This window comes from Leopardus geoffroyi, chromosome B2 (genome assembly GCF_018350155.1).
Source record: "Leopardus geoffroyi isolate Oge1 chromosome B2, O.geoffroyi_Oge1_pat1.0, whole genome shotgun sequence".
NCBI classification, from domain to species: Eukaryota; Metazoa; Chordata; class Mammalia; order Carnivora; family Felidae; genus Leopardus; species Leopardus geoffroyi.
Genome location: NC_059332.1, coordinates 73981706 through 74004369, shown reverse-complemented (window position 1 = coordinate 74004369; position 22664 = coordinate 73981706). Strand labels below are relative to the sequence as shown.

Below are 22664 nucleotides of genomic sequence, written 5' to 3'. Positions count from 1 at the left end.
ATGCCAATTACTAGTCTGGGAGGATATGAAGAAACTGGGTCTCATTTGCTGGTTGTACATGTAAAAATGGTTCAGCCACTCTGGAAGATGGTTTAGCAGTTTCTTGTAAAACTAAACATGCACTTAAGATATGACCCACCACTTGCGCTTTTGGGCATTTATCCTAGAGAAATGAAAACTTATGTTCACACAAAACCTGTATACAAATATTCATAGTAACCTTAATTACAATAGCAAGATACTGGAAGCAACTTAAATCTTCAAACCCAGTCTCCTACATGTGTGTGAAAAGTTCTCAGTCTTTGTGCCAGTATTTATGCAGTTAGCTGCAGAATTATATAACCTGTCTCCAAGATGGCAGCCATAATCCCTCCTTATCCCACATTCAATTGAACAAACTTGTACATCCAAACAATGCTATACTACAATAAAAGGAATGAACTGTTGATATAAGCAACAGCCGGGATAGACAAGGATCTTATGCTTAGTGAAAAAAGTGTGTAATCTTGAAAGATTACATACTGTAAGATTTCATTTATATAACATTCTCAAATGAGAAAAGTATATAGATAGAGAACAAATTAGTGGTTGGCAAAGAACAGAGACTAGAGTTGATGGTGTGACTGAGAGAGGATGAGCACAGATACAATGAGACAGCCTGAAGGAGTTCTTTTGTGGTGCTAGAATAGTTCTGTATCTTGATTGTGGTGGTTGTTACACAAATCTATACGTGGTATAACATTGCATAGAACTGTATGGATACACAAATAAATAAAGGTTTAAAAATGATGTAAAGGTCTTGGGGTGCCTGGGTGGCTCAGTCGGTTGAGCATCCGACTTCGGCTCAGGTCATGATCTCACGGTCCGTGAGTTTGAGCCCCGTGTCGGGCTCTGTGCTGACAGCTCAGAGCCTGGAGCCTGTTTCGGATTCTGCGTCTCCCTCTCTCTCTGCCCCTCCCCTGTTCATGCTCTGTCTCTCTCTGTCTCAAAAATAAATAAACGTTAAAAAAACAAATTAAAAAGATAAAAATGATGTAAAGGTCTTTAGTTAGCAATATACTAATGTCAATTTCCTGGTTTTGATAGTGTGCTAGATCACTATATATTGTCCAATAAGCCATAGCCATGTATTTTTTAATTTTTTTAATGTTTATTTTTGAGAGAGAGAGAGAGTGAGCCAAGAAGGGGCAGAGAGAGAGAGAGAGGGAGGGAGACACAGAATCTGAAGCAGGCTCCAGGCTCTAGCTGTCAGCACAGAACCTGATGTGGGGCTTGAACCCACGAACCGCGAGGTCATGCCCTGAGCCGAAGTCTGGCGCTTAACCAACTAAGCCACCAAGGCACCCCTAGCTATATATTTGATACCACCATTTTAGGAAGTTGGTTGAAGCCTACATGGGACTCTGTACCATTTTTGCAACTTGCTGTCCGCCTATAATTATTTCAAAATGCAAGTTAAAAAAAAAGTGCACGCAGGATAGGAGGGATTATCTTCACCATCTTGGAGAAAAGTTGCACAATCCTCCAGCTAAGTGAGTAAATAGTGACACAGAAACTGAGAACTTGGGATCTAGGAGTCGGCAAACAAAAGTCATGATCCCAGATGATCTTCCCCTATTTGGTTAAGAGGACAGGAGGCAAGAGCTATGGGTTGGTGAGAACCATCAGGGCTCAATTTCCATTAACTCAGGCTCAGGATGTAGTGCTTGTCTCTGAGGGTAAAGAGTCTACTAGACAGGGCAACTAACTGCCAAAAAATAGAGGGAAACCTGGTCAGAGACACAATCCTGAAAATGAGGCCAAACTGGAGAAGGGAATGGGCAAAGTGGGGTTTAGACAAACCTTGGGAGTTTTGGCAACGGGGGAATCTGAGCCAGTGGGTCTTGTGCTGGCGGTATGACTCATCACCAAATCCAACAGTGTTGGATTCAGAGGCAGGTAAAGTGCACAGACTGTTGAAAGACTTCTGGAACTAGGACAGGCCTGAGCTCTCAAGGGACATCACGGTGAGGAGCTAGAGAATGTAGACAGTGGAAATCAAGCAAAGGTCAAAGCATAAAGAGAAAATAGGCACTTTCCTCTTCCAAGGAATTCTACATTTGACCTCCTTTCCTTTACCATTGCATTTCTTGCACATGGTTTTAATTAGGAAATGACTGCAAAGTACTATACTTCTTTTTATAGAACTAGAACACTGATTAGCAAGAATTGTTAAGGTTATACTTAGATGGAATCAAACCACATATGGTGACTGAAGTCATTCTGTTTCTTTGCGGGGGTGGTGGGGTGGTTGTGGTGGTGGTTCTGAATGGCAATGTACTTTATGGACACTGTCCCTGCTTTTTTCTTTGAACAGAAGGAAGAACTTTTAAAATAACCTCAATGTAATCCCCTTTCCCCGCCCCCAAAACTATGTCAATACATTTAAGTATTGAGGCTTAAAATTCCCTGACTGAACAGCACTCCTATTCACTTTCCAAGATAGGCAAAAGGCAAGTTATTTTCTGGTTTTTTTCTTCTATCCCTACACCCCACTATAATGGGACTACACCAATAGGCTGAGTTCTTGTTCCCATTGTGAATGGTCATGTGAGTAAATGCTGATGTCTTATTCAGAGCCCCTGCCTTTCCACCCCATTCTTGAGAAGAATGTTTTATATAGAACTACTTCCATGCTCTTTATGCCCGTATACAGATGTAACTTAATCCTATTTTAATGTTAGAAATGTTGAGTACCGGGCACACACTTCAAATGCTTTCTTAGGACCTAATTTGGTTTCTAAAGGTATTAAGGATGCCTGGATCTGCACAGAACACATTTTAAAAAATCAATTCGATAGTCAATTGTTTTACACTGGCTACTGAATAAGGGCTTCAAAACCTCTGCTTAGTGCAGGATACTATTTAGATGCATGCTCTCAATTTAACAGAACATACGGAATAAAAAAAAAACTGAAGAAATTGTGAATAATAGTTTTGGTGATAAAATAACTTGCTTAGTAACCCTAATGACTTAAATTTGGTATTTATTTTATACAGATTTTTCCCTCAGAATATAATTCCAAGTAGTACCAAACATAACAATGGCTATATTTTAACAAAGACAGTACTGGCTCTAATGGTCAGGGCTTCAATTATCAGATGTTTTGTACACTAACAAGAAGATGATTCTGAATTTAGCTTCACATATTGAATAAAATGTGTGGCATGAAATCATGAAGTGATACTTCGGCAGGAAGCCAAGTACAGACTTTTAACCCCCAATGTTTGGCTGTACTCTAGCCTGCTTGTTGGCATACCATGCCCTTCCCTGCCTACGATTGCTATCTCCCAATGAGAATCTGGTTAACACCTGATCCTTATCTCAGTGGGTTGCCATCAAAGTTAATTTTTTAAAAAACACAAAGCTCTTTGAGCTTCTCTGACATAAGTAGGAATCACCTTTCATTTTCTGTTCTAAAATAGGCTATTCGCTGCTTGGGAAAACAGAACGTGGAATTCTGGACCTATACCCTAGGGAATAGCTCAGAGTCCCCCTTACACATTGGCAGTGGCCGTTAGGTTACCCTGATTACTCTGTAGAAAGCACAGTCCAGCCTTGACCAGGAACACTGGAAACCCTGAAGGGACAGCCAGTATTATAAACTGCTATTAGAAAAGGAATTCCTTAGAAAAGGAACATGCCTAAGAATTGTGCCTTGGTTTATGTTTGACAATTTGTCTTGCTTTCATGACTCTTGGCTCTGAAGCATCTTGTGATACTTTCAAAAAAGATTTAAGTGACTGAGTATGTATATACTGCTCTGCTAATCACTGCATGTTTTAATCAAAGAGAAAATATGGATTCTGTGTGCATTCTGAAAGTCAATAGACAATTGATCAAACTTTGTTCTGAGCACTGAGTAAAGATTTTAGTAACAAGTGGGAATGAACTGACCTTCATTAACATACCTTCACTGAGGTAACTTTTACTTTGGGCTGACTCCATCCAGAAGGTATTTATAATTAGCAGTCCAATCTGTAGGACAGAGCCAGTATAGGATATTTTGGCTTGATAATATAGCAATATCATCTGGTCACAATAGAGGCAGATATTTTCTGTAGATGACTTTGCAATTGATCTTGTGAGTTCACAGATCTTTCATCACAAGGTAGTATGATAAGTGATACAAAAGTAATTTGCATTCATCAGTATATACTGATATACACTACTTGTCAATAATGGATTGACTTTTATACTTTTGATGGCAAGTCCCACGTCAAGAAATGTGTGAGGGGACTGGGTGTTTCAGCAATACTTAATATGGATGAAAAAACATGGTAGAACCTCAGGAAGGCTAAAGCTCTTAGCTGTGGTAGTGAAGATGGCAGGTGGTTTTCCTTGCATTAATTAAGGCTAGAAGTATTGATGATATGGCTTAACAAGAGGACATTCTCACACCTGAAGTGATGTTTGACGTCAGACTTAAGGACTTCCTATGGAGAACCACTTTCTTCCCCAGTGGCTTTATGCACATTCCTTGAAATGTCAAGTGGACGCTTTCAGCTACATTAACTATTTGAGCAATGTAATGTCACAATGCATGGTGGCCACAACAGGTTTGGCCAACTGCTTTGATAGAAAAACCTGAAAATTCAAGAGATCCAGAAACCCAGATTGTTTGGACTCTAAGGTAGTGTTCAGAGGATCTACTGCCTTGGCATCCTACAAAGACTTTTTCCAGTTCTTCATGAACCATTGTTGATAAGGGCTGCTGGTATCCTGCCTGTCTGCTCAGCTTGAGAGAGGGCCATAGAAACCTCTCTCTGAGCCTTACTGAAGGGAGGGAGGTTATTCAGACAAAACAAGGCTTACCAACCCCCTTTTTTTACACTTATAGACATTTATGAGCACTGCTACACATTGGACAGGATCCTAGGCATCTTTCCTGGCCCCCTTGCAATAGCATCCAATTCCTTGGCTAACTAATTCCAGATGAGGTGAAGAACTATGGTAAGCAGTAGAATCATCATCATGCAAAACCAAGACATATGGGAAAAGTTAAAGATGTGGTGTTCCTATGACTGTGTGTTTTAATCATCAGTGATGTGAGCAAGTCCCCTCTTTATGAATAGCAAAGAGCATTTGTGTTTGGGCTTCAAAGTGGAACTCTTTCTGGGTTCTGCTTAAAGTTGGTTTTTAATTTTCTTAAATAGTTTTGGAATCTACAGTTGAGATAAGGACATTAACATTCACATATTGATTTTGCCTTTAAATTGAGGAAATATTGGAAAGTTTTAAAACTTACTTTAATATTCAAGAATAGAATAGGATAGACTCAATCGGACTACATAAACTTTCCCATTGGATATTGAACCGTGTGTGTGTTGAATGTTTTCTGCTGGGTTTCTAGTTATGTAGGGCACATCAGCTTATTTACCCCACAGCGTAGTGAGCAGCAGCGTAAGCCTGTGGTTCTCTTGGATGCAGTAAAGCTGTGATTCTGTGGGAACATTTATAATATCACGTTTTCTGTCTCTCTTCTAAAGGGCGACTGAGGGAACTGATGATCCCTCTGGGCCTTTGCATGAGTCATTCAGTGCCGCTGTTTGAGAGTTATTGGCAGGCAGCAGTCACCTCCTCCTTCTCCTTCCACCATCCTGAGGAGCTCATCTTTATCACTTCCATGCACCCCTTTTACTGTTGTGAAATTCTTAAAAAAGAGAGGTAGGGATGTGTGTGTGTGTGTGTGTGTGTGTGTGTGTGTGCGCGCGCGTGCACAAGCATGCGCATGGGAGAGGAAGGTAGAAGAATGGGTGATTTGTAGGTTTCAAATTCTCTTCCATTTTATGGTGCGGAGTTGCATGCTATTTCCAAGACAGACATCGTATGAGAAACAGATTTCATTAGAGAGTCTGAAATGACAGGAATGGTTTAAATTTAGCACTGGGGAGGGAATGCTGCCTCTAGGTAATGTACATCTAAAATGATTCCAAATGTTTTATCCGATGCCAGCTGTGCAGCCTTCTGGATAAACCATTTCACGTCATATACTTCACAGCATTTAGGGCAGATGTATCGCTCAGCCACAAAGATCCTTAACTGAAAGCAAGTGGCCGCTGTGGCGCTGCCACCTCAAAAACAGCTGTCCCCTCACTGCCACCCTTCACGTTTTCAGTGCCAGCACCTCATCCCACCAGCCTCAGTGACTGGGCTCAACGTGAGGCAGACCAATAAATTCTGCCCGCTGAGACTGGGTTTCCCTGGGTACACTAGCCATTCACTCCTATTTATTTTCCTTGGGACCCAGTGAATCATCTTTTGTACCGTCTTATGTGGTGTGACTCATTTCAGGCTATTTTCTGCCCAGCCTCAGCCGAGAGGCTCATTTCTGGAGAGGGCCCTTTCTCATCTGTTTAATGTCATGAATCACAACACTGCGCTTCATAGAAACTCCACGCTCACTTTACCAGAGATTAGTATAAACAATAAGAGCCGCCTAGCAAAGAGGTCGCCTTCGTGTGGGTGAAGCCCAGGCCTCTCCCGGGGTTATTTTAAGACCACAATTTGCATATCGCTTTACAGCAATGATAATGTTGGCCTTTGCAATTTTGTTCCCTTTGCTTTTATCAGGAGGCATATATGTATCGAATGCACTGTTGAAACCAATATCAGCTTCGTTTTCAGCACAAAAGTGGCTGGTGGTCATTCCCACTTCCTAGTGGCCTCCCCTCCCGTCCCTTCTTCCATTTTCCTTTTCTCCATGCACATTTTGGAGCAAAAATAAAAAAAATTATTTCTCCTTCTATGCCCTAATATAGGACAACACAGTTTTTCCAGAGGAAGCGTTACTAGTTTAATCAGAAAAATAAGAGTCTGTCCGGTATACTTATAACTGATCAACTTTATGTTTTATGGAGATTGGAGAACTTTTGGTGTGTCTCTTAATATTACAGAAGCTAAGAATAATCAGTGCTTCCACTTAAGGACGAGGGGGAAGGTGCAGAATGTCTGGTGTCTGGTTCAGGTGCTCGGGGCACGCTTGGCCGCCTTTACTCAGTGGAGACTCCTGATAGCGGGGCTGGGTGTGGCCCCGGGGGCAAATGTTGAATCTTCTCAGCAGAACAAAGGAAATCTTTTCCCCATTGTTTTATTTAATTGCTTTCATTTTTTAGGGCACATTTTAGACTTATACAAGGGTAAGACTCAGCTTTTCCAGGATTAGGAAACAGATTGTAAAATATTTTGTGGGTCAGGACACAAAATACCTCACCCTGAGACCAGCGCAGAGTCTTACTCAAGTCTCCAATGCCTCGAAAGTTTAGGTTCTGAAGGAGATGTGACAGGAAACGGTTGCATCCATGCCAAACAGTTAGTTACCTAGTGAGCAAAGAGGTCCTATGTAATCTATGCAGTGTTCCTGAGGAATGCAGAGTGCTGCTAACGGTGTCCCCACTGATGGAGCCACCCCTGGCTGAGAGGCGCGGGGCCGCTCCCACAGCTGCAGCCCAGAGAGCGTAAGGCACGGCATGCTTCTGCTATGTGTTTTAAATTAGCTTAGTCAAGCTATAAATATTTTTGGTAATTTCTAAAAAAACTGAAATGTTTCTGTCTAAGCCAGAAGACTGGGTTGTGCAACACAAATTAACTTCTTATGGAGGTGGGGTCTGGAAAACAGAAGGGAAGTGTGCTTCTAACCATGGCTGCTGCAGTGGGGTTGCAGATAATTGGTCAAATTTGCTCTGGGAATTTCTCTGTTACCTCAGGCATGAAATTCGGATTCCTGCACATGGGCTCTACTAACCTCCGCTAAATGCCGACACCAGTCTCATGTGTAGGTCCCCATCTCTTGATGCATACTTCCTCACGAGCTGCCTCTAAACTGACGGGTTTTACCCCATTTTCCCTAATTAGAATAATTTCTGTCTTCCTTTCCGCCATGCCTGGTATCTCTGTTTCTCCTGTCAATACCAAGGCAGACCCTCCCATCCCAAGAACTTTTTCTGAAGAAATTGAAACAATTTTTAATCACTTATGATCACCTCTTCTCTTTGTATTCCATAAGCAACACTGGTTATATATACAGCAGACTCTGGCATTCACTGGAGATCCATTCCTTGAAACAGGAAAATGATCCAAATATCATACTATATTAGAATGATGATAATGTTTGAGAGGGTGGACACGAGATGACAGACACACAGCTTTTTTTCTTCTCCTCTCTCTTCCTCTTTTCCTTCCCTCCTTCTTGCTTTATAACTTGCAAGAGACAAGGAAATACTAGGTTCAGCTGGAGCTCTTGAGCTGGACACACCTGGGAACTCTGGGCTGAATGGGGTGATGCTGGCATTTTTCAGACTTTGGAACCAGTCTGGATGCCTTAACTGGAGCTCTGGTCAACCAGAATGTGGCAGGTGCCCTGGTAACATTACCTATTGTCATTTCCCATCTTCCTGGTCAAGGAAACTAAATGTCAGCAAGGCAGATAACACCTAATTATTACTGTAATATACAGAGAGCAGTGCTGGCACTAGGGTGCTCGAGGAAGATACAAAAAGGAAAGACTTAAAAGAAACTTACAAAATGCACAATACTCCAGATCACCAAATCTGTATCATCTGTTGAGTTGTGTCTTAAGTGATGATGGGTACCACCCAGCTACAGTTACACACAATACTCTTTTGGTCCTAATGACTGGAAGAGGCACAGAGTAGTGGGAACTGGATCATAGAGGTGGGGCTGGACATGAAGTTCAGATATAATAAGGTGGTGAAATGCAGAGCTTAGTGATGGCTGGCAGGGGAAGGGAAGGCCTGGTCTCTGATGACATTCAGGCTTTCCCTCGGGAGACAGGGTGGATGGGGGTGTCATCCCAGTGAAAGAGGAATAGGTCATTCTAAGTGCAGCAATGGAACTTGTGATGTCTGCAATTCACTTGGACTACTGAAGACACTGCAAAGTCAACATGGCCAAATTAGAACTCTTCATTTTCAATCCTCATCCCCAATCCTATTTCTTAACCGTTTTTCTAAGTCAGTAGCATCCAACATCCATTCAGTTACTCAAAAGAAAAAACTTCAGAGAACTTCTTGTGTTTTTTTTTTCTGCTGTTACCCCAACTGTCAATCTACTTCCAAAATAACCCAAAGACATTCCTTTCTCTGTGTCTCCACACAAAATAAAAGATGAACTCCACTCATGTTTTAATGGAATGATCACAGTTCTTTTCTCCTTTTAAAACAAAAATAGGAAACTAACATCAAAGTGTGGATTATGAGGCCTTGGAGCTCCCGGCACATCACAATATCTGGTACCCTCTTCTTTTCCAATTCCACACCCTTGTACAGTCACCAGTGGCCTATATTATGTACGTGAGATCTCTCCTTGGCAGGGAAAAAGAAGACAAAATGATATCATGTAACTTTGGACAGGGTATAATTTTTTCCCATCTAGTGTGGTTTATGTCTACATTTTATGAGCTTCTCTCCTTCTCTCTTTTCCTCTCTCCACTCCCATTTCCCCTCAGCCCAAATTCTTCCCATGAATCCCTCTTTAGCCATCAATTAGGAGACCCTCAATGAGCAAATCCTATGGCACCTCTATTTGCCATAGGAGGATATCCATCTGGGGATAGTTCTGCCAGAAAGACAAGAAAGACTGAATAAATCTCCCAACTCAGAATTCAGCATAGAGACAACACAAAGGGTCAGAGCCATATTTTTTTTTCTTATTCCTTTCTTGACTATAAAATTTTGTTAAGATTTTACTTCAAAGTATCTATAAACTCTCTGGATAAGAACTCAAAACACATTTCATCTGTTTAGTTGTAATTTCAATTCTAGTTAATATAAAGATTGTTTTTGGGGCGCCTGGGTGGCGCAGTCAGTTAAGCGTCCGACTTCAGCCAGGTCACGATCTCACGGTCCGTGAGTTCGAGCCCCGCGTCAGGCTCTGAGCTGATGGCTCAGAGCCTGGAGCCTGTTTCTGATTCTGTGTCTCCCTCTCTCTCTGCCCCTCCCCTGTTCATGCTCTGTCTCTGTCCCAAAAATAAATAAACGTTGAAAAAAAAATTAAAAAAAAAAATATAAAGATTGTTTTCTAAGGTGACCCTACCTCAAATACAGTAAGCCAAAATGATTTCTAGTCAGTCGTGTGATTAACTTTTCACCAAGTAGATCAGCAATCAAGAAGTTTTAAGTAATATGACTGTAATTTACTCTGTTTCTGAACAGTCCAAGATGTCTCAAGGGATTTCTGAATTTATGTACATATTTCTTAAAAGGCAAATATGTGAAGTATTAAAACATAATGTAGCTCTACAAAATTAACCTAGTTTCCATGTAAATGCCCAGGATTCAACTCTTGTTCTTTTTTTTTTTTTTTTTTAATTTTTTTTTTTAACGTTTATTTATTTTTGAGACAGGGAGAGACAGAGCATGAACGGGGGAGGGTCAGAGAGAGAGGGAGACACAGAATCTGAAACAGGCTCCAGGCTCTGAGCTGTCAGCACAGAGCCCGACGCGGGGCTCGAACTCTCTCGGACTGCGAGATCATGACCTGAGCCGAAGTCGGACACTTAACCGACTGAGCCACCCAGGCGCCCCTCAACTCTTGTTCTTTATTCACTCCATTAATACATTCATACTTCCATTCTTTCTGAGTTCAAGATAATTTGAAAACACTTGTTCTGTATTTAAGTCTAAATTTAAGAACTATAATTTCTGATGTATACTTTTTGAGAAAAACTATGTTTAAAAAATTTTTCATCTCCTTATAGGCAATTATTTCTTGGAGTCACTATTAATGCTTATACACAAAAAGATTCTAATTTTAGTTATAAAACTTATTCAGCCAAAAATTCTTTCTAGGATGCAAAGAAACAGAGAAAGGTCTACATGATAGAAGCACAAACCTTCCTAAATCCAGTCATTCATATCACTTACTATAGACAGCAACAAAAACTGGTAAAATTAAGCTCCAGACCTATATCCAAAGGCCATTTGGTCCAATCTTACTCTCACATCTCAAACAAACATAACCAAATAGAATTAAATCCTATTTCTTTCCAAGCCTCTCCAATTGATACATTGTTATAAAAATCAAGGCACAATAATAGAGAATCAGCAGCCCCTTCAGGATAGAGGTTTCAAATATATAGAATATGAAAATTTTGTACAGGAAAGTTGCAAGGCTATACAAAGAATTAAGAATAAGGGACATATATCTTAATGTAATTGGCCTAAGTTCAACATAGATGGAGAAGAAATGGATTAATTAGCTTATAGAGGCCTTTTGCATACCTCTCTCACATTGTAACTGATTCAGGAAACTTGGATTTAAGCCATCCTGTACATGACATTACCCTGTGGAAAAGAATCAGATCTGAAGTAGGTCTGTGAAAAATTTGGGCAAATGCAGGGTTTCATTTTGGGAGAATCTTTTTTTTTTTTTTTTTGAGAGAGAAAGAGAGAGAGAGAGAGAGAGCAAGCGAGCATGAACATGAATGGAAGGAGGGAGGGAAAGGTAGAAGGAGAATGGGGCTTGATCCCATGACTGTGAGATCATGACCTGAGTCAAAATCAAGAGTCAGATGCTTAACCGACAGAGCCACCCAGGCACCCCACATTTTGGGGGGTCTTTTAAGAAAGAATGTTTCTTCTCTTTCTGAGAGCACTGAGAAACCTACTATGAAACAATCCCGTTTCTCATTTTGGACAGCATGATTTGTGGATGTAAAGTCTGGAACTGCCATAGCTATTTTGTCAACATAAGGGACACACTGGCTTGAGGATAAAGCTAATAACATGGAAGGCAGGACAGAGAATTAGAAAGAAACTGGTTCGCTGATGACATCATTGAACCATGAAGCCTACCTTGCCTCTGGACTTTTCAGTCATGTCAGCCAATGAGCCCCTCCCCCCTTTATTACTTAGGACAGTTTGATTTTTGGTTATTTGCAGTTTGAGTCCTAACTGGTTACTCCTGAGTCATTAGCACATAACTAGTATGTAAGCCCAGGTAGAAAATGTAGAGAGGAAAGACAGAGTCCTGGGGCATTCAAACCTTAGAGATTGGGCCAAGAAGAGGAACATAAAAGAGAGAGGAGAAACTGACAGAAGGTAGAAAGAGAATGACTAAAGTGTGGGGTCACTGACAAAAGAAAAAGAAAGAAAAGTGCTTGACAGATGAGGGAGTGGTTACCCCTTTGAGAGTTCCTGGGAGTCCAGGTAACATGAGGGCAGATATGTGACCCTTGGAAATGGCACCACACAGCTTGTCAGTGGCCCTAGCAAGATCAGCCAGTGGAGGGGAGGGAGAAAGACAGAATAGACCAGAGGAAAAGGGAGTGAGGGTGTGAAGATGGTGAACGGATTCATGTTTCAAGTTTTGCTGGGAAGAGGAGAACAGGGAGTCAGAAGCAGGGGGTTCTGTGGGATTAAGAGAGTTTGTCTTAGTTGCTACTGCCATTCATTTTTTTGAGCTTGAAAACCACGAGCTTGTCCATGTTTGGATGGAACCATTCAGAGAAGAATACATAGAGGCTGCAGGAAAGAAGAAAAATGGCAAAAGTAATTCCTTGTACAGGTGAAGGCGCTGGGTGCCAGAGAGTGAGGGGAGATGCTTCACAGGGGCAGCAACATTCCTTTTCTTGTCAAAAGGGAGAGCACAGTACATAAGCACGGATAAAAGCAGATGTGTGGATTTGTGACCAGAAGATGGAGAAGCCCCTGTTCGATTTTCTGAGCTGAGTATAAGTGAGCATCAGAGCATCATCTGTCAGGACACAGGGAAAGAGTGTGGCCAAACATGTGGTCATTACTTCTCAGCAGGCAGAAATTTTTTTAGGCTCTTGGAAAATGACCTTTCATAGTCTGGAAGTTGCAAAAACTCTTCATAGTGAATTTTTTATCTGTTAAGTTAATGGGATGCTTTATAACTTTTGTAAATTTGTTGTGCATAAATGGGGTTGGAGGTGATGATGGAGGTAGGCATTTCTTTTACTATCAGTTTAAGGTTTAGGCCACTATATTCAGATTCTCTTAAAGCTGGTTTTATAAAAGGAAATTTAAAACTTGCCATTCAAAATATTTACAAGCCAATGACATATATACTATTTCCTCTCCAACATGGAGTACTTATCTGCTATAGTCACATTAGCTCGTATTTGTGGTCTTTGTTGACACAGCCCTGGCCTTTTCTTTTTTCTTTAAATTTCCTCTAGTTCTCTGGTGTTTTGAAAAGCTGGAAATGAAATTTATAACACTTATCCAAAGCTATAACTAAAATGCATATTCTTAATAGCCTAGATGAAGAAGAAAGTATCATATTCCATTTTTCTGGTCAGTTTTATAATAAGATCAATTTGAAACACTGATGTTTCAAGGTGATTAGCTATGATTTCTAGTTGTAAGTTAGTGAGAGGTTCTTACTACATCTTTGTTATAGGTTTTAGCTAACAAAATAATGTAAGCTAATTCGACTATTATAAAGACCATGTAGAGGAGGAAAGAGCATGGATTATTGTTTTGTGAACACTCTGCTGCTGGGTTTGTCTTCTTTTAGGCAGTGTAACATGACTTGTTTTGCATAAAGCCACTTAAGGGACTTGAAATACAACATCTTTTGTATGTAGCCTCTCTAGCTGCATTATTTCCGAAGAGCCAGCACATCGATCACATCCACCTCCAGATTTCTACTTCTTTTTAAAAAAAAATTTTTTTTCAACGTTTGTTTATTTTTGGGACAGAGAGAGACAGAGCATGAACGGGGGAGGGGCAGAGAGAGAGGGAGACACAGAATCGGAAACAGGCTCCAGGCTCTGAGCCATCAGCCCAGAGCCTGACGCGGGGCTCGAACTCACGGACCGCGAGGTCGTGACCTGGCTGAAGTCAGACGCTTAACCGACTAGGCGCCCCTAGATTTCTACTTCTGATGACACATGGCTGAGAATAAGGATGAGTTTCATTCAGGCAAAGTCAAATCCAGGTCAGTCTCACTGTCTATGAATCAAAGACATTTGGGGCAGAGATGAAAATGCAAGTGTTACTAGTTAAGTTGTTCAAAACTTATGGCCCAGGAGAGAGTAAACCCACACATATCACAAAACGCAGTCACTGGGTCAGTTCCAGGCTTTTGGAAAGGGCATCAGTTAAAACCACCATAAAGGTATTTTGTTAGATTCGATCATGGACACTTTAGCTGTCAGTATATAAATATTTGAATTTAAAACTACAGAGATTTTATATAATTGATACATAACTAGCCAATCAGGCATATATATGAGTTACATATATACATATGTGAGTTTTAACTTAGACATATAAGTGCCTAAGTTGTGTGCGTGTATATTAAAAGTTCCTTTAATGAAGGGGCTTTAGTGGATGGTAGGGCAGTGACAGGTGAGAGTCCAATTAATCTGAAGGAGTGAAATTTTGGATAATTATACCATTTTCTCTGGTTTCTAGTTTTTCTTAAATCGAAAGAAAAGCATAAACAGATTTAGAATACATTAATCCAAGATTTGTACGTGACTTTTTGCACTGCCCTGTGGTTCTGATTCTTCCTCTGTCATATGTAATACAGGCTCCCCGAAACCCAGAGTGATCTTCAAGTCCTGTGTTCCTAATGTGGAGTTTTCAAACCATATTCCACACAGAACCAGTATTACCACATGTTCCCTGCAGGGGGATTATATATCTTCTTCCTACTGATATCACGTGACTTGCTTCAGCCAATGAAATGGCACAGGAGTGCCGTGTGCCACTCACAGAAAAAGCCCAAGACCTTCATGAGGTTCTGCAGTTTTCCTTTTATCTCCTCCATGAGACCTACAATAGCCCAAGTGGGAGTTGCTCTTATAGCCTTGATCCAAGAGTAAAGATGTTGAAAAGAGCTACAGCCACCAAGCAGCTGTCATGTAAAGTGAGTAAGAAATAAAGCACGCTGTTGCAAACCACTGAATTTTGTTACTGCAGCATTCCAACCCATCCCTCCTGATGCATTCCCAGCATCAAAAGGTTATTGAAGAAATTCTGGAAATGATGCATATGCTATCCCACTCAAAATAATGCACATTGGCATTTTAAAGGATGTAAAAATAAATCCTTCAGGAAAGAAACCAGTTTACTACTGTGATCTAGCATTTTCCCAATTATCTTGATTAAAGAATATTTTTTTTAATGTTTATTTATTGATTTTGAGAGAGAGAGAGAGAGAGAGAGAGCGAGCGAGCATGCACACATGTGTGAGCAGAGGAGGGGGAGGAGGAGGAGGAAAGAGAAAAAGTCCCAAGCAGGCTCTGCACTGTCAGCGCAGAGCTGGATGAAGGACTTGATCTCATGAGCCATGAGATCCTGACCTCATCCAAAACCAAGAGACAAATGCTTAACCAATGAGCCACCCAGGCACCCCAAGAATTATTTTTTATATAATACTTAATAGCCTTTCTCCAAACACAATTTTAAGAAGAGCTGCCCTAATGCATTTTTTTGTTACTGAAAGAGATTGATTCAAGGAGCAGGTGGCTCTTGTGAACGTCTGCAAACTATTAATTACTAGCTTTATTCCTTTGTTCATTCATTCATTAAATAATGAAAAAATACATCAGGTCTCCAACTGCTATCTTGTGGATGTGCAAGAAATATCACCGTCATTAACGTACATAACTCGATTTAATTTCTGACTGCATGTCTAAACTTTGACACAGTACCTAGTTTCAAGAGTATGATTACTACTGGTCACTTCTCAGGTGTCCACTGTCTAGTTCCACATGGTGGCTTCAGGACTGGGGAGAGGATATTGTCATACTAGTTTCACAGCCAAGACTAGAACACGTGAGACCCTTTGCAGGGCTTCCTATGATCCTGTGTTCTTGGCCACATCACCCAGCCAGTCCCTTCATAGCCTTAAGGCTGCTGCCAAGCATCAGGGTCCAGTTCTTTGCTCTGGGACTGCAGTAGGCAGAATTCTATGATGGCTTCCAAGATTCCTGGTCCTAGGAATACACATACCTCTTCTTATTCAGAAAACAATAATCTAGGGACTGGTGTGAATGGATTTTTCAGAGCAGAGTGTTTTTTCCTGCTGGTTGCAGGAGAGGAAATCAAAGATTCAAAGCATGAGAAGGATTCAACACACCATCACAGGCTTGAAGGTAAAATGGAAAGCGGCCCTGACTGACAGCCAGTGGGAAACATGGGCCTCAGCCCTAAGACCACAAGACACTGGGTTCTGCCAACCTGGAAGTGATTTCTCCCAAAGTCTCCAGACAAGGCTCGGCCTCGCCGACACCTCAGTTTCAGCCTGTGATATTCTAGCACACACTGTACTGGACCTACAGAACCGTGAGCTGTAGGACCATGGAAGGCACGGCCCCCGTGGAACTGTGAGCTAATAATGAATAGGGTTTTAAGCTGCTAGGTTTGTGGTAATGTATTCCGCAGCAATAGAAGATGAATACAGGCCCCGAAGGGTTTGCTCATGCTCCTCTTCTCCCATCTGGGGTCTCTGTTTCCAGTTTGGAAGGAAAGTCAGAAAGCGAGAGGGAAGTCTGTGCAGCCCTTATTTCCTCAAGACACTCTCTTTATAACCTTTCATTTGTTTCAAATGCTGTCCATTTTTCTTAAAGTTTCGATGTTCAGAAAGTGAAAGCCAGAGACACCCCTCCCCCACTCCTCCATCCCTCAAAACACTCAGAGCCACCACCTGCTACCCCTAGACAACAATCGGAGCCTACTACCTGGTTGAAAGTGGGGAGAGGAAAGAGAATAATACAGGGAGGGGTAAACGCTCCACAAACTGGTATCTGTACATCCTGTTCCATCCCAACAGCTTCATCCCACAGCTGTGTGAATTTAGACATGGCAGAGGAAAGGCTCCCGGAAGGGACATCAGAGGCAGCATGTGACAGAGAGACAGTGGGGCCCTGTACACGACTGCCGGCCCTGCCCTGGCTACATTCCTTACGTGCTGCAGGATGGCACCAGATCAGCCCTTGGGAAACAGAAAGGAAATTTTTCCCCAGGCTCTGGCCAGAGGGCACGGCCCCCACAGGGAGCACTTCCCCGAGGGTGGCAACATGTGGCAGTGAGGCGTATTTACATGGTAGAAATCCCAGAGTCTCTTGGGTGAAGGGAGAAACCATCTGGTGGTGCCTCCTGGTATCAGGCTCTGGACGATGTGGCCCAAGTCCTGATCGGTAATTTCGTAAGCACGTTTCTCTGGGGCCCGAAGACGGGGAAGCTGCCAGCCCAGTAACATAGGCTGTGAGGTACAGAACTTCTAAGAATCACAGGGGAAGCAACCTTCTCCTTTCTTTCCCCAGGATAGCCTCCAGGGAGAAGAGGCAAATAGAATGAGCCATTTCCATGTATCCAGTGCCCACTTTCTGCCAGGCAGTGTACCACAGTTTCCATGCATTTTATCGTTTAGCCCTTATAAAAAATCTGCAGGGTTTGTGAATCCCCGTTTTAAAGATGAGGAAGTTAAGCCACAAAGAGGTTGAAAGTCAGGGGATAGAGTTGTCAGGGTTCAGTCCAACAGACCTTGGCTCTTGTCCTTCACTCTCAAAACAGGTTGCCTGTTACACGGAGACCCCTAAACAAGATCATCTGTGGGATGAAGGTGAGAAGGAAAGATCGTGTGGCTCTGGGACAGCATGAACTGGCATCTAGGTAAAACTGTTTAAATTCGTTGTCAAAGAATCCAGTTTGGAAGAGGAACTGTGATCACTTTGATCTTGGCGGCTACACCCAGACACACTCCCTTTGTGCCTCCAGATGTGGTTCTATTCGTACTCAGTATGGCGGCCTGACAGGCTTCAAATCTAGCTCACTACTGCTTTCGGTCTCTTTAACACCTTATTGTGAAGAATGACTCCCTTCTATTGATCCAATAGCATTTGATTCCAACGGCTTCTACGGTAGTTACCACATTGTATTACAGGTGTGTTGTCACCAAAGGTTCCACCCTACCACCATTACTATTGATTGTTTCCTCAAGACCAAAGTAAGTCCAGCACATAGTGGGTCTTCAGTATTTGAGACCAAAAAAAAAAAAAAAAAAAAAAAAAAAAACCCAGAAATCTTTGCCTTCTCCTGGCCATGGATATGGTGACAAATGATTTGGTTCTAGAATATGTTCTTATAAATTGGCCAAGGTCTAGTCAGCTCTGAAATCAGAAGCATCACTGACCTGCCCCTCTGGTGCTTGAGCCAAAGGATAAACACTAAGACTGTGTTGAGACGGGAGGTCCTAGTCAAGGTGAAGGACAAGGACATGGTTATCAGAGCAGGGGCTGAGGGGATACCTGGGCCCAGTGAGTTGTGGATCTGAACCACAGATAAGCAAGCTTCATTTCAAGAGGTCTCCACCAGTGAAGACAGCAGAAAATCTCAAATGCTACTGTTCTTGGCTTCCAAAGGAGCCCCTGCTGAAACCATTACCCAAGAAAGTAACTGCCCTTAATCCTCTGTTCCACTAGCTGGCACTGCTGCCCTTCCTCATCTGGTCCTTTCCACCACTCTCTGCCTGAGCCCTCCTCATGCCTCCATCAGACCCAGTAGGGGCTGTTCCTGTAGAATTCTACTTGAAGCCCTCACTGGGGCTTAGCTCTATAATTCTCACATCTGGAGATTCTCGTGTACTCCTGTTCTTCTGCTAGATGCTTCTCCTCAGCCAACCCCCACCCTGTATATGCCGTGTGCCTTGTGGAAGCTAAGTCTCCCCGCCCTTGCCCTCGATCCCCACACCAAGCTGTATTGGGTCTGGCTTGTCACCAGCCGCTGCCAGGAGGAATCCTCCTGTTGGCTCAGAGGGATGGGAATTGCAAGACAGGGAAAGATCTTGCCACGGACTGAGGAGAGTGAGAGGGATGTGGTTCTGATAATGCTGTTTGGAACTTGTGATGTGTTTTCTCAGAAGTGATGATAATGAGGTTCTAGAATGTTGTTGGTATCACACTGTTTTGGCTAGGCAATGAGTGCCACTGGCCGTGGTTGGGTGGTCTGGCATAGCTCTATGGGTAAATATATTCTGAGTTCCCAAGAATGTCTTGGAGATGAACTTTGATTCTACAACTGGTTAGGAACTGCCTGTTTCTCAAATTTACCCCAAGGAACTTATGATTTTTCTGTGTCATGATTCTGAGGTAGTTCTGGTTTCATGATCAGTATAAATCAGGGTCAAATCTTACGCTCTTAGAAGTGAATATGCTAAGAGAATAAGTTTTCCTGAAAACACCTTCCCAGAAAGCGACACAGAAGCTGGACTCTTCATTCTGAACAAAACTCAGAACATTCTGCCCTTGGATTTGATTCCTGTTTCGAATATTCTTGAGGAAGGAAGGAAGATAGCTGGTAAAGGGGCACCCAGCTACGGTGGCCTTGCACCCAGATCCCAGGTTTCAATGAAGTTACTTCCTCCTCAGACATCTGCCCTTTCTTTTTATGTTCTTTTCAGGATATTATTAGAAGACATGTCAAATATGATCTTAGGGACAAAGATTTTGAAAATATCTGCTTATTGAAGCTTTGGTCTTTAATTCTTCCTGGTTGTATCTAAGTTCCTAGTTGTATCTTCCTAGTTGGATCTAAGTTGTATCATTCTTTTCTGAGTGAAAGAGATGTGATCATCAGTTTCTTTAAATTGACTCAATCAACCCTGGCTGAAGAGGTTGGGTAAGTTCTGAGGAATGATAAGATCCAGTTCATATTATCTTACAACATGCTCCCCACTCTTGTCCACATCACCCCTTGAAATGTTATTAAACGAGTGGCAAACATAATCACTGTCTTTCCTCTCCTGTTCTTTGGTTTCCTCCAGCTTGCTGACATGGAAAGCAGCCTGAGCAAGTCCACAGTTTGTTGGCAGTATCCTGAAGTGAATTGGCTGTGTGGCTAGCACTCTGAACTTCAGAAGGACAAGGTTTTTGAAATGCAAAGGAGCAAGAGCAGGACTGCCTGTTATTTTATCAACAAGGCAGCCTTGTTTCTCTTGTATCTTTGAAATTAAAGGTGAGCTTTTCATCATCCAAGAAAACTTACAGGCAGAGAGTATCTCTCCCTCTCATGTCACATGGACCCTACCTGTTTTGGAATAATGAACCTACAACACAGAGAAAATAAAAACCAAACAAAAACCACCAAGTCAAAAACCCAAGAGGCTATCTTGTGACCCTCTGCTAAGCTCTGCCCCATGCATACCCTCTTACTGGTGGGACGGGGGGGGTTGGAAAACTGTGGGAGAAACTCAGAAGTTGAAGTTCAAGGCTTCTACTAAGCGGCAGGCTTGTCTTTGACATTTTTATTTCCCTTGAGACCTTTCACAGCATCTCTCATTGCAAAAGCAACTCTGAATAAGAGCCAGTAATTACCACAATGGATAGTTAATATTTATTAAGTTCTTAATAAGCTTTAATAGTCATTACTCATGTAAACTTATTAAAAACCCCAGCAAATTCGTGAGGAACCATTTCCTAGGGTGATTTATAAAACCACAGAGACTATCAAATTTCAACAAATCACCCTGGAAGTGAAGATAATTTAAAAATGAATAAAAATCAAAACAAATTTGGTGTCTGATTGTGACTTAAGTGAACTATTAACGTAAGTTCTTTGATGCTATTTGTTAAGCCACAGGAAAAAAACAACTTTAGGTTTTTCTTACTAACAACAAAGCAACTTTGAGCAAATGTTCATGATTCTGAAAGGATTGCAAAGCCTCAATGGATCTGTGGTCTGTGATGCTTGAGTTACAAGAACATTGGTGATGAGTGTGAATTTTGTTTTGTTTTTTGCTGTCTACTTACTCAGTAGGACAGTGATACATTAAGAAGAGGTAGGGTATGGGCGCCTGGGTGGCTGAGTTGGTTGAGCATCAGACTTCGGCTCAGATCATGATCTCTTGGTTTATGAGTTCTAGCCCTGCGTCTGGCTCTGTGCTGACAGCTCAGAGCCTGGAGTCTGCTTCACATTCTGTGTCTCCCTTTCTCTCTGCCCCTCCCCAGCTTGTGCTCTCTCTGTATGTCTCTCTTTCTCTCCCTCTTTCAAAAGTAAATAAACATTAATTAAAAAAAAGAAGAAGAGCTACGTAGGGTAAAAGCCCAAACACAAGAAGTGTTGGATCATACATTACAAGATTTGAATTCACACATTTTCTAATTTGTACACTTTGACAACTAAAGAAAACCCTTGTCATTCTCTTTTTCACTTAAAAATTTTTTTTATATAATGGATATATTATAATGGATTATATATATGTGTATATATACATGTATATACGTGTATGTGTATAAATATATTTTATATATATATATGTATATATATATATTTCTTACTGAGAGAAAAGTTCCTTCACATTTTGAATTCCTGGGTTTAAATCAAGTATTAGCTCTCCAGCCAGTCCATGGGCAATGATTTTGGGTCCTCATACCGAGCTAGTTCTTCCACCCACTATCCAGGAGAGGAACATGGATTTTGTTTCCTGAATAACTACCTTTTCTTTGGATACCAACTATCTTGATACAGAGTCTTTTTCTAATACCATATTTTTTTTTAGTTCTGAATTATAAAAATTATGTTTAAAATCTAGAAATTTCAGAGAAATTTGGGGCGCCTGGGTGGCGCAGTCGGTTAAGCGTCCGACTTCAGCCAGGTCACGATCTCGCGGTCCGTGAGTTCGAGCCCCGCGTCGGGCTCTGGGCTGATGGCTCAGAGCCTGGAGCCTGTTTCCGATTCTGTGTCTCCCTCTCTCTCTGCCCCTCCCCCGTTCATGCTCTGTCTCTCTCTGTCCCAAAAATAAATAAACGTTGAAAAAAAAAATTTAAAAAAAAAGAAATTTCAGAGAAATTTAATGAAAATTTTTAGAAATCAGCAGAAATTCCACCATTTGGGGAGAACTGCTGCTAACATATCATGCGTCGCATATGTTATTTACTTTTTTTTTTTTAACTATTTATTACCACAAATCATACTTGTAGGGTTGCCAGATAAAATAGAAGATGTCCAGTTAAATAAACAATGATACATGTCTTGGTATAAGTATGTCCTATGCAATCTTTGGGACATATTTACACTAAAAAAATATCACTCGTTTATCTGAAATTCAAATTTAACTGGACAGCCTCTATTTTTATTTGCTAAATCTGGCACCTGTAATCATTCTCAGTGCATAAATGCAAAAAGAATGAAACATAAATCACCAGGATTCTCACATTCTCATCATCCTCAATTCTTTCCCTAGTCCCTTCATATAATTGGAAGTAATTTGGGTGTTTCCCATTTAACCCATTTAATTGTAAATTAAAATGATTTACAAATGATGTATTTTCAATAAATAATATCATCATATTGACCTCCTTTGGTTTTTCCTTCTTTTTCTAGGGTCCTCTTATAAGAAGAATGAATATGGATGAAGGCCAGAGTAAAGAAAGCCAGAGGTACCAGCAGAATGAAAGGTTTTCAGGCTAAGACTCTGCTAACATTACTCTCCTCTTCGGCAGTCAGGAGAGCAGCAAGGGAAGCATTTGCCTGATGAGGGGCATGTGTGTGTGTGCGTGCGTCTCCGTTCTTCCATGCCTGAAATATAGCTGAGAGCAGACAAGGAAAAGCGCACTGCAGCTCAAACAGTTACGCAAATATCCCTCACTTCCCATGTTTTGATTGATCTAAGCAGGTTATCCCTCCAC

At 41.5% G+C, this 22664-nt stretch overlaps 2 long non-coding RNA genes across 2 annotated transcripts; both read left to right on the top strand.

Moving 5' to 3' along the window:
- Positions 1-11596: 11596 nt before the first annotated feature.
- Positions 11597-13669, top strand: LOC123608669. The gene is made up of 3 exons (XR_006717375.1): positions 11597-12099; positions 12462-12735; positions 13614-13669. It is a non-coding gene; the product is annotated as an uncharacterized LOC123608669 (long non-coding RNA).
- A 228-nt stretch (positions 13670-13897) lies between these two features.
- Positions 13898-14936, top strand: LOC123608668. Its single transcript, XR_006717374.1, has 2 exons — positions 13898-13966; positions 14564-14936. It is a non-coding gene; the product is annotated as an uncharacterized LOC123608668 (long non-coding RNA).
- The last annotated feature ends 7728 nt before the right edge of the window (positions 14937-22664 follow it).